General features: G+C 40.4%; 1 pseudogene; it reads left to right on the top strand.

Moving 5' to 3' along the window:
- Positions 1-263: 263 nt before the first annotated feature.
- On the top strand, positions 264-1,263 carry Nudc-ps1 (nuclear distribution C, dynein complex regulator, pseudogene 1; annotated as a pseudogene).
- Positions 1,264-10,091: the final 8,828 nt, after the last annotated feature.

Below are 10,091 nucleotides of genomic sequence, written 5' to 3'. Positions count from 1 at the left end.
GAATTTATGTCTTTGGTGTCAAGCCTGCCAGCAAGGTAAATGAACTATCTTTTTCAACTGGATACCTAACAGCTCTACGAAAAAAAAGCTAGATCTGAATTGTAAACATGAAATGGCCTCATCAGGCCACTGCAGATATAGGGGGTTTATCTGCATGCTTGTTGCTATTAAATTAATGAAGGTACAACATTAATCCCCAGAGATTTGAAAAGAATAAAATGGGGCATCACAGAGCGCGAGTGACGAGTGAGGAGCGCAGCACGATGGGAGGGGAGCAGGAGGAAGAGCTCTTCGACAGCATGCTGCTGGCCATGGCGCAGCAGCACGAAGGCAGCATGCAGGAGCTTGTGAACAACTTCTTCAGCTCCTTCAACGCAAAACAGACTTTTTCATTGGAGGAGAAGAGGGGATGGCAGAGAAGCTCGTCACACAGACTTTTAACCACCACAACCAGCTGGCACAGAAGGCCAGAAGACAGAAGCGAGCTCGGCAGGAGACTGAGCGTCGGGAGAAGGCAGAACAGGCAGCCAGACTGGCCAAGGATGCCAAGGCAGAGACTCCCGGGTCACAGATCAAGGAACTGACTGATGAGGAGGAGGAGAGACTGCAGGTGGAGATTGACCAGAAAAAGGATGCAGAGCATCATGAGGTGCAGCTCAAGAATGGCAGTCTTGACTCACCAGGGAAGCAGGAGGCCGAGGAGGAGGAAGACGAGAAGGACAAAGGAAAACTGAAACCCAACGTAGGCAATGGGGCTGACTTGCCCAACTACCGCTGGACCCAGACCCTGTCAGAGCTGGATCTGGCAGTGCCCTTCCAAGTCAGCTTCCGACTGAAGGGAAAGAATGTGGTGGTGGACATCCAGCGGCGGCACCTCCAGGTGGGCCTCAAAGGACAGGCACCAGTGACTGATGGAGAACTCTACAATGAAGTAAAGGTGGAGGAGAGCTCGTGGCACATCGAAGATGGCAAGGTGGTGACAGTTCATCTGGAGAAGATCAATAAGATGGAATGGTGGAACCGCTTGGTTACCAGTGACCCCGAAATCAATACCAAGAAGATTAACCCTGAGAACTCCAAGCTCTCAGACCTGCACAGTGAGACTCTCAGCATGGTGGAAAAAATGATGTATGACAAGAGGCTGAAGTCCATGGGGTTGCCCACCCCTGATGAGCAGAAGAAACAGGAAATCCTGAAAAAGTTCATGGATCAACACCCAGAGATGGATTTCTCCAAGGCCAAATTCAACTAGCTCCTGTTTGCCTTCCTAAACTCTTGCAGGTTGAGCCTCTAGCCACTCAACTTCCTTTCCTGAGACCCTGGAACCTTAGGGCTGGGCAGGCGTGCGACTTCTCAGGCTTGTGAGATCCAGGGATTCACCAGAGAAGGGCTGGGTCTTGGAGGTCTTGTCCTTGCTATTTGTCCTGTTACACATTAAAACTATTTACTCTGCTCCACCTTAAAAAAAAGAAAAGAATAAATTAGGGCAGATCATATAATCCAAAAGGCCACTCTATCAATCAATAAATATTTATATGCCATATTCAGCACATCTGAAATGAGCTGGGGCACCACTACTAACTTTTAGGAATAACTTTGAAATCATTTGACAATAAACAGAGATATCTTATTCTATTCTTAGAGTCACATTCTTTTTTTCTTTTTCTTTTTTATTGGATATTTTTATTTACATTTCAAATGTTATCCCCTTTTTCCAGTTTCCCAACCATAAACACCCTATCTCACCCCCTCCCCCTCCTTCTATTAGGGTGTTCCCCCCATCCATCCATCCATCCTGCCTCTCAGCCCTGACATTCCACTACACTGGGCAGTCTAGGCTTGTCAGGACCAAGGGTTTCTCCTCCCATTGGTGCCCAACAAGCCCATCCTCTGTTATGTATGCAGTTGGAACCATGGGTCTATCCACGTGTACTCTTTGGATGGTGGTTTAGTCACTGGGAGCTCTGGTTGGTCAGTATTGTTCGAATGGCATTGCAAGCCCTTTCAGCTCCTTCAATGCTTTCTCTATCTCCTCCAGTAAAGACCCCATTTTCAGGTCAATGGTTGGCTGCTAGCATCCGCCTCTCTATTTGTCATGCTCTGGCAAAGCCTCTCAGTAGAGAACTATTCAGACTCCTGTCAGCATGCACTTCTTGGCATCAGCAATATTGTCTAAGTTTGGTGGCTGTATGTATATGGGCTGGACCCCCAGTTGGGGCAGTCTCTTGGTGGCCTTTCCTTCAGTCTCTGTTCCAAACTTTTTCTCTGTATTTCCTTCTATGAATATTTTTGTTCCCCTTTAAGTAGGACTGAAGCATCCACACTTCAATACTTATAGATCATATTAAAGAATTTGATCATTTATAAGGTGGCTGATTATTAACTTGTATTACATAATTATCTGTAACACTTTACAAGCTTGCTGCTTTTATAAAATTTTGATTTTGTGGGTTTATTCTTGATAAGCTTAAACCTTAAGAATTTGAAATGAATATCCATTAGCATCAAGATAAAACTTAAGAGCTAAATACTATTACAGAGACAGTAGTTATATTTACATCTTCAAGTTGGTTTCTACTAGCCTGAGTAGATCTTGGCCATTTGGAGACTTTGCTATTAAGTGACGTTACTTATTTGTGAAGTAAATATTTTTATTTAAAGTTTTCCAGTAAGAAAGACATAAATTGTTAGACAGTTTTAAGTCACTTTCTGATAACATGAGTGTACCTTTTTAACAATAGAAATTTATTATCATACAAAATCACACCCTAATCCATGGTATCTTGAAGAACAACTGCTGCCTTCTTAGTCTATTTAACAGTATGAAGATATTATTCAACTCTTCTGAGGGCATTTCAGAATCTTATTCTCTAATGTGACTTGATCCAACTTCAACTTCAGTTTCAACACTCCCAATTCCAACATACAGCTTCCTGACTCTTTAGCGCTTTACACATTGACCAGAAGAAAACATCAGTCTGCAAGCTATATTTATCTGTGGCTAAATCGTATTTCCTGGGAATAAATAGTAAATAAGTTTTTTAATGTGAGTTAACACTCCTGCAGCATTAACATTATTTCTTCGGGAAGACATAAAACAAAATTCAGACAGCTCTGGTCACTCTTGAGATTTAGAATATGAAAGAAAGAGACAGTAAGGAACAATTCTGTGTATAAGTGAACAATTTTCTTTCTTAAAAGTACAGATTTTTCATGCATCAAATCACAAACACATCGTGCTTCAATACATGTTTAATGTAACAGAAATATTCTGAGAGAGGATGTAGACCTTTGAGAAGTCACCAGAATTGTCTGTGGATGAAGAAATGAGAGCAATGATGGCAGAAGTTCCTGTGACATTCAACTCCAGGGATTTTAAGTTTGAAAGGAAGCAGGCTGACATAGACTTTTTTAATTCTCATGTTTTAAAATAATATTTACAACTATAACTTTGGCAGAATATATAACCAGGTGTCTTAACAGATACAGGTAATAATATCTTTAACATGCTGTGGAGTTTAGCTGAAGAATTCAGTAATATTTGAATAAACCAATTTTTCTTCAAATAATGCTTCAAATAAAGCATGAAACAAGTATTATGAATCCCAAACACTCTGCCAGAATATGAATACATATACTATTGAACAAGGTATCAATACAATGACCCATTGTATTTATACACTGAAAGAAACATTTCGTTCTAAAAAAATCAAGCAATAACTTAAATAGTTGTATTTTACTGTGAGAAAAGGAAAGACGGCTTCCTCAGAAAAATGACAAGACACCGCCCAGACCTGAGGGGACACAGTCAACAGTTCTCTGCACCCAAATCCCGTGGGAGAGAGAGCTAAACCTTCATAGGGGCAGACACACCTGGGAAGCCAGAAGAGACTACACTCTGCCCACATTTCTAACTCCAGAGGAAAACAGCTAATGCCATCTGGGACTCCGGTGCATGGAGGCTCCCAGAAAAGGTGGCGCAGGCCCTCCTGGTTGCCGCCCTCATGGAGAGCTCAAAAGCAGCCCCCCATGAGCAAACTTGAGCCACAGGACCACAGGTAAGACCAACTTTTCTACTCCAAGCAATCTGCCTGGTGGACCCAGGAAACAGGCCAACAGGAAAAGCTAAAGACCAGTAGGAAAAACTACATGCCAGACAACAAACACTCTGTTCCCATAACTGACTGAAAGAAAATAAGAAAACAGGTCTACAGCACTCCTGACACACAGGCCTAAAGAACAGTCCAGCCACTTTCAGAAATAGCAGAACAAGGTAACATCAGAGACAGCCTGATGGCAAGAGGCAAGCACAGGAACCCAAGCAACAGAAACCAAGACTACATGGCATCACTGGAGCCCAATTCTCCCACCAAAGCAAACACGGAATATCCAAACACACCAGAAAAGCAAGATCTAGTTTCAAAATCATATTTGATCATGATGCTGGAGGACTTCAAGAAAGACATGAAGAACTCCTGTAGAGAAATGCAGGGAAACATAAATAAACAAGTAGAAGCCTATAGAGAGAAATCACAAAAATCCCTGAAAGAATTTCAGGAAAACACAATCAAACACTTGAAGGAACTAAAACTGGAAATAGAAACAATAAAGAAAGAACACAGGGAAAAAACCCGAGATACAGAAAACCAAAGGAAGAGACAAGGAGACATAGATACAAGCATCAACAACAGAATACAATAGATAGGAGAGAGAATCTCAGGAGCAGAAGGTTCCATAGAAATCATCGACACAACTGTCAAAGATAATGTAAAATGGAAAAAGCTACTGGTCCAAAACATACAGGAAATCCAGGACTCAATGACAAGATCAAACCTAAGGATAATAGGTATAGAAGAGAGTGAAGACTCCCAGCTCAAGGACCAGTAAATGTCTTCAACAAAATCAAAGAAGATAACTTCCCTAACCTAAAGAAAGAGATGCCCATAACATACAAGAAGCCTACAGAACTCCAAATAGATTGGACCAGAAAAGAAACTCCTCCTGTCACATAATAGTCAAAACACCAAATGCACAAAATAAAGAAAGAATATTAAAAGCAGTAATGGAAAAAGACGAGTAACATATAAAGGCAGACCTATCAGCATCACACCACACTTCTCGCCAGAGACTGTGAAAGCCAGAAGATGCTGGACAGATGTCATACAGACCCTAAGAGAACACAAATGCCAGCCCAGGTTACTGTATCCTGCAAAACTCTCAATTAACATAGATGGAGAAACCAAAATATTCCATGACAAAACCAAATTTACACAATATCTTTCTACAAATCTAGCCCTACAAAGGATAATAAATGGTGAAGCCCAACATAAGGAGGCAAGCTACACCCTAGAAAAAGCAAGAAACTAATCATCTTGGCAACAAAAGAAAGAGAATAAAAGACACAAACATAATCTCACATCCAAATACAAATATAACAGGAAGGAATAATCACTATTCCTTAATATCTGTCAACACCAATGGTCTCAACTCCCCAATAAGAAGACATAGATTAACAAACTGGATACGCAGTGAGGACCGTGCATTCTGCTGCCTACAGAAAACACACCTCAGAGACAAATACAGACACTACCTCAGAGTGAAAGTTGGAAAACAACTTTCCAAGCAAATGGTCTGAAGAAGCAAGGGGAAGGAGCCATTCTAATATCGAATAAAATCGATTTTCAACTAAAAGTCATCAAAAAAGACAAGGAAGGACACTTCATATTCATCAAAGGAAAAATCCACCAAGATGAACTCACAATCCTAAATATCTATGTTCCAAATATAAGGGCACCTACATACATAAAAGAAACCTTACTAAAGCTCAAAGCACACATTGCATCTCACACAATAATCGTAGGAGATTTCAAGACCCCACTCTCATCAATGGACAGATCATAGAAACAGAAATTAAACAGAGACATAGACAGACTAAGAGAAGTCATGAACCAAATGGACTTAACAGATATTTACAGAACATTCTATCCTACAGCAAAAGGATATACATTCTTTTCAGCACCTCATGGCGCTTTCTCCAAAATTGACCATATAATTGGTCATGAAACAGTCCTCAAAGTTACAGAAAGATAGAAATAATCCCATGCATCCTATCAGACCACCATGGGCTAAACCTGGTCTTCAATAACAATAAGGGAAAACCCCCACCTACACATGGAAGGTGAACAATGCTCTACTCAATGATAACCTGGTCAAGGAAGAAATAAAGAAAGAAATTAATGACTTCTTAGAATTTAATGAAAATGTAGGTACAACATACCCAAACTTATGGGAAACAATGAAAGCCATGCTAAGAGGAAAACTCGTAGCTCTGAATGCCTGCAGAAAGAAAAAGGAGAGAGCATATGTCAGCAGCTTGACAGGACACCTAAAAGTTCTAGAACAAAAAGAAGCAAATAGACCCAGGATGAGTAGAAGACAGGAAATAATCAAACTCATAGCTGAAATCAACCAAGTAGAAACAAAAACACCATAGAAAGAATCAACTGAACCAAAAGTTGGTTCTTTGAGAAAATCAACAAGATAGATGAACCCTTAGCCAGACTAACGAGAGGACACAGAGAGTGTGTACAAATTAACAAAATCAGAAATAAAATGGGAGACATAACTACAGAATCAGGGGAAATTCGAAAAAATCATCAGATCCTACTACAAAAGCCTATATTCAACAAAACTTGAAAGTCTGCAGAAAATGGACGATTTTCTAGACAGATACCAGGTACCGAATTTAAATCAGGAAGAGATAAACAATTTAAACAACCCCATAATTCCTAATGAAATAGAAGCAGCCATTAAAGGACCCCCAACAAAAAAGAGCCCAGGTCCAGAAGGCTGTAGTGCAGAATTCTACAAGACCTTCATCGAAGACCTCATACCAATACTATCCAAACTATTCCACAGAATTGAAACAGATGGAGCACTACCGAATTCCTACTATGAAGCCACAATTACTCTTATACCTAAACCACACAAACACCCAACAAAGAAAGAGAACTTCAGACCAGTTTCCCTTTGAATATCGACGAAAAAATACTCAATAAAATTCTGGCAAACCGAATCCAAGAGCACATCAAAACAATCATCCACCATGATCAATTAGGCTTCATCCCAAAATGTAATCCATTATATAAACAAACTGAAAGAACAAAACCACATGATCATTTCATTAATGCTGAGAAAGCATTTGACAAAATTCAACACCCTTTCATGGTAAAAATCTTGGAAAGAATAGGAATTCAAGGCCCATACCTAAATATAGTAAAAGCCATATAGAGCAAACCAGTAGCTAACATTAAAGTAAATGGAGAGAAACTTGAAGCAATCCCACTAAAACCAGGGACTAGGCAAGGCTGCCCATTCTCTCCCTACTTATTCAATATAGTTCTTGAAGTTCTAGCCAGAGCAATCAGACAAGAAAAGGAGATCAAGGGGATACAGATTGGAAAAGAAGAAGTCAAAATATCACTATTTGCAGATGACATGATAGTATATTTAAGTGATCCCAAAAGTTCCACTAGAGAACTACTAAACCTGATAAACAATTTCAGCAAAGCGGCTTGGTATAAAATTAACTCAAATAAATCAGTAACCTTCCTCTACACAAAAGAGAAACAAGCCGAGAAAGAAATTAGGGAAACGACTCCATTCATAATAATGCCCAATAATATAAAATACCTCAGTGTGACTTTAACCAAGCAAGGAAAAATCTGTACAATAACTTCAAGCCTCTGAAGAAAGAAATTGAAGAAGACCTCTCAGAAGATGGAAAGATCTCCCGTGCTCATGGATTGGCCAGATTAATATAATAAAAATGGCCATTTTACCAAAAGAGATCTACAGATTCAATGCAATCCCCATCAAAATAGCAATCCAATTCTTCAGAGAGTTAGACAGAACAATTTGCAAACTCATCTACAATAACAAAAAACCCAGGATAGCTAAAACTATCCTTAACAATAAAAGGACTTCTGTGGGAATCACTATCCCTGAACTCAAGCAGTATTACAGAGCAATAGTGATAAAAACTGCATGGTATTGTTACAGAGGCAGACAGATAGACCAATGGAATAGAACTGAAGACCCAGAAATGAACCGACACACCTTTGGTCACTTGATTTTTGACAAAGGGGCCTAAATCATCCAATGGAAAAGAGATAGCATTTTCAGCAAATGGTGCAATTTCAACTGAACACCAGCATGTAGAAGAATGCAGATCTATCCATGCTTATCATCCTGTACAAAGCTTAAGTCCAAGTGGATCGAAGACCTTCATGTCAAACCAGATACACTCAAACTAATAGAAGAAAAGTTGGGGAAGCTTCTTGAACACAAGGGCACTGGAGAAAATTTCCTGAAGAAAACACCAATGGCCTATGCTCTAAGATCAAGAATCGACAAATGGAATCTCATAAAACTACAAAGCTTCCGTAAGGCAAAGGACACTGTTGTTAGGACAAAATGGCAAACAACAGATTGGGAAAAGATCTTTACCAATCCTACAACAGATAGAGGGCTTATATCCAAAATATACAAAGAATTCAAGAAGTTAGACTGCAGGGAGACAAATAATCCTATTAAAAAATGGACTTCAGAGCTAAACAAAGAATTCACAGCTGAGGAATGCCGAATGGCTGAGAAACACCTAAAGAAATGTTCAACATCTTTTTTTTTTTCTTTTTTTCTTTTTATTAACTTGAGTATTTCTTATATACATTTCGAGTGTTATTCCCTTTCCCGGTTTCCGGGCAAACATCCCCCTCCCCCCTCCCTTTCCTTATGGGTGTTCCCCTCCCAACCCTCCCCCCATTGCCGCCCTCCCCCCATAGACTAGTTCACTGTGGGTTCAGTCTTAGCAGGACCCAGGGCTTCCCCTTCCACTGGTGCTCTTACTAGGATATTCATTGCTACCTATGGGGTCAGAGTCCAGGGTCAGTCCATGTATAGTCTTTAGGTAGTGGCTTAGTCCCTGGAAGTTCTGGTTGCTTGGCATTGTTGTACTTTTGGGGTCTCGAGCCCCTTCAAGCTCTTCCAGTTCTTTCTCTGATTCCTTCAATAGGGGACCTATTCTCAGTTCAGTGGTTTGCTGCTGGCATTCGCCTCTATATTTGCTGTATTCTGGCTGTGTCTCTCAGGAGCGATCTACATCCGGCTCCTGTCGGTCTGCACTTCTTTGCTTCATCCATCTTGTCTAATTGGGAGGCTGTATATGTATGGGCCACATGTGGGGCAGGCTCTGAATGGGTGTTCCTTCAGTCTCTGTTTTAATCTTTGCCTCTCCCTTCCCTGCCAAGGGTATTCTTTTTCCTCATTTAAAGAAGGAGTGAAGCATTCACATTTTGATCATCCGTCTTGAGTTTTGTTTGTTCTAGGGATCTAGGGTAATTCAAGCATTTGGGCTAATAGCCACTTATCAATGAGTGCATACCATGTATGTCTTTCTGTGATTGGGTTAGCTCACTCAGGATGATATTTTCCAGTTCCAACCATTTGCTTACGAATTTCATAAACTCGTTGTTTTTGATAGCTGAGTAATATTCCATTGTGTAGATGTACCACATTTTCTGTATCCATTCCTCTGTTGAAGGGCATCTGGGTTCTTTCCAGCTTCTGGCTATTATAAATAAGGCTGCGATGAACATAGTGGAGCACGTGTCTCTTTTATATGTTGAGGCATCTTTTGGGTATATGCCCAAGAGAGGTATAGCTGGATCATCAGGCAGTTCAATGTCCAATTTTCTGAGGAACCTCCAGACTGATTTCCAGAATGGTTTTACCAGTCTGCAATCCCACCAACAATGGAGGAGTGTTCCTCTTTCTCCACATCCTCGCCAGCATCTGCTGTCACCTGAGTTTTTGATCTTAGCCAATCGCACTGGTGTGAGGTGAAATCTCAGGGTTGTTTTGATTTGCATTTCCCTTATGACTAAAGATGTTGAACATTTCTTTAGGTGTTTCTCAGCCATTCGGCATTCCTCAGCTGTGAATTCTTTGTTTAGCTCTGAACCCCATTTTTTAATAGGGTTATTTGTTTCCCTGCGGTCTAACTTCTTGAGTTCTTTGTATATTTTGGAAAT

This window comes from Rattus norvegicus, chromosome 4 (assembly GCF_021556685.1).
Source record: "Rattus norvegicus strain SHRSP/BbbUtx chromosome 4, alternate assembly SHRSP_T2T, whole genome shotgun sequence".
In the NCBI taxonomy this organism is placed as follows: Eukaryota; Metazoa; Chordata; class Mammalia; order Rodentia; family Muridae; genus Rattus; species Rattus norvegicus.
The sequence above is the reverse complement of the archived record's forward strand: the minus strand, read 5'-3'. Positions and strand labels throughout refer to the sequence as shown.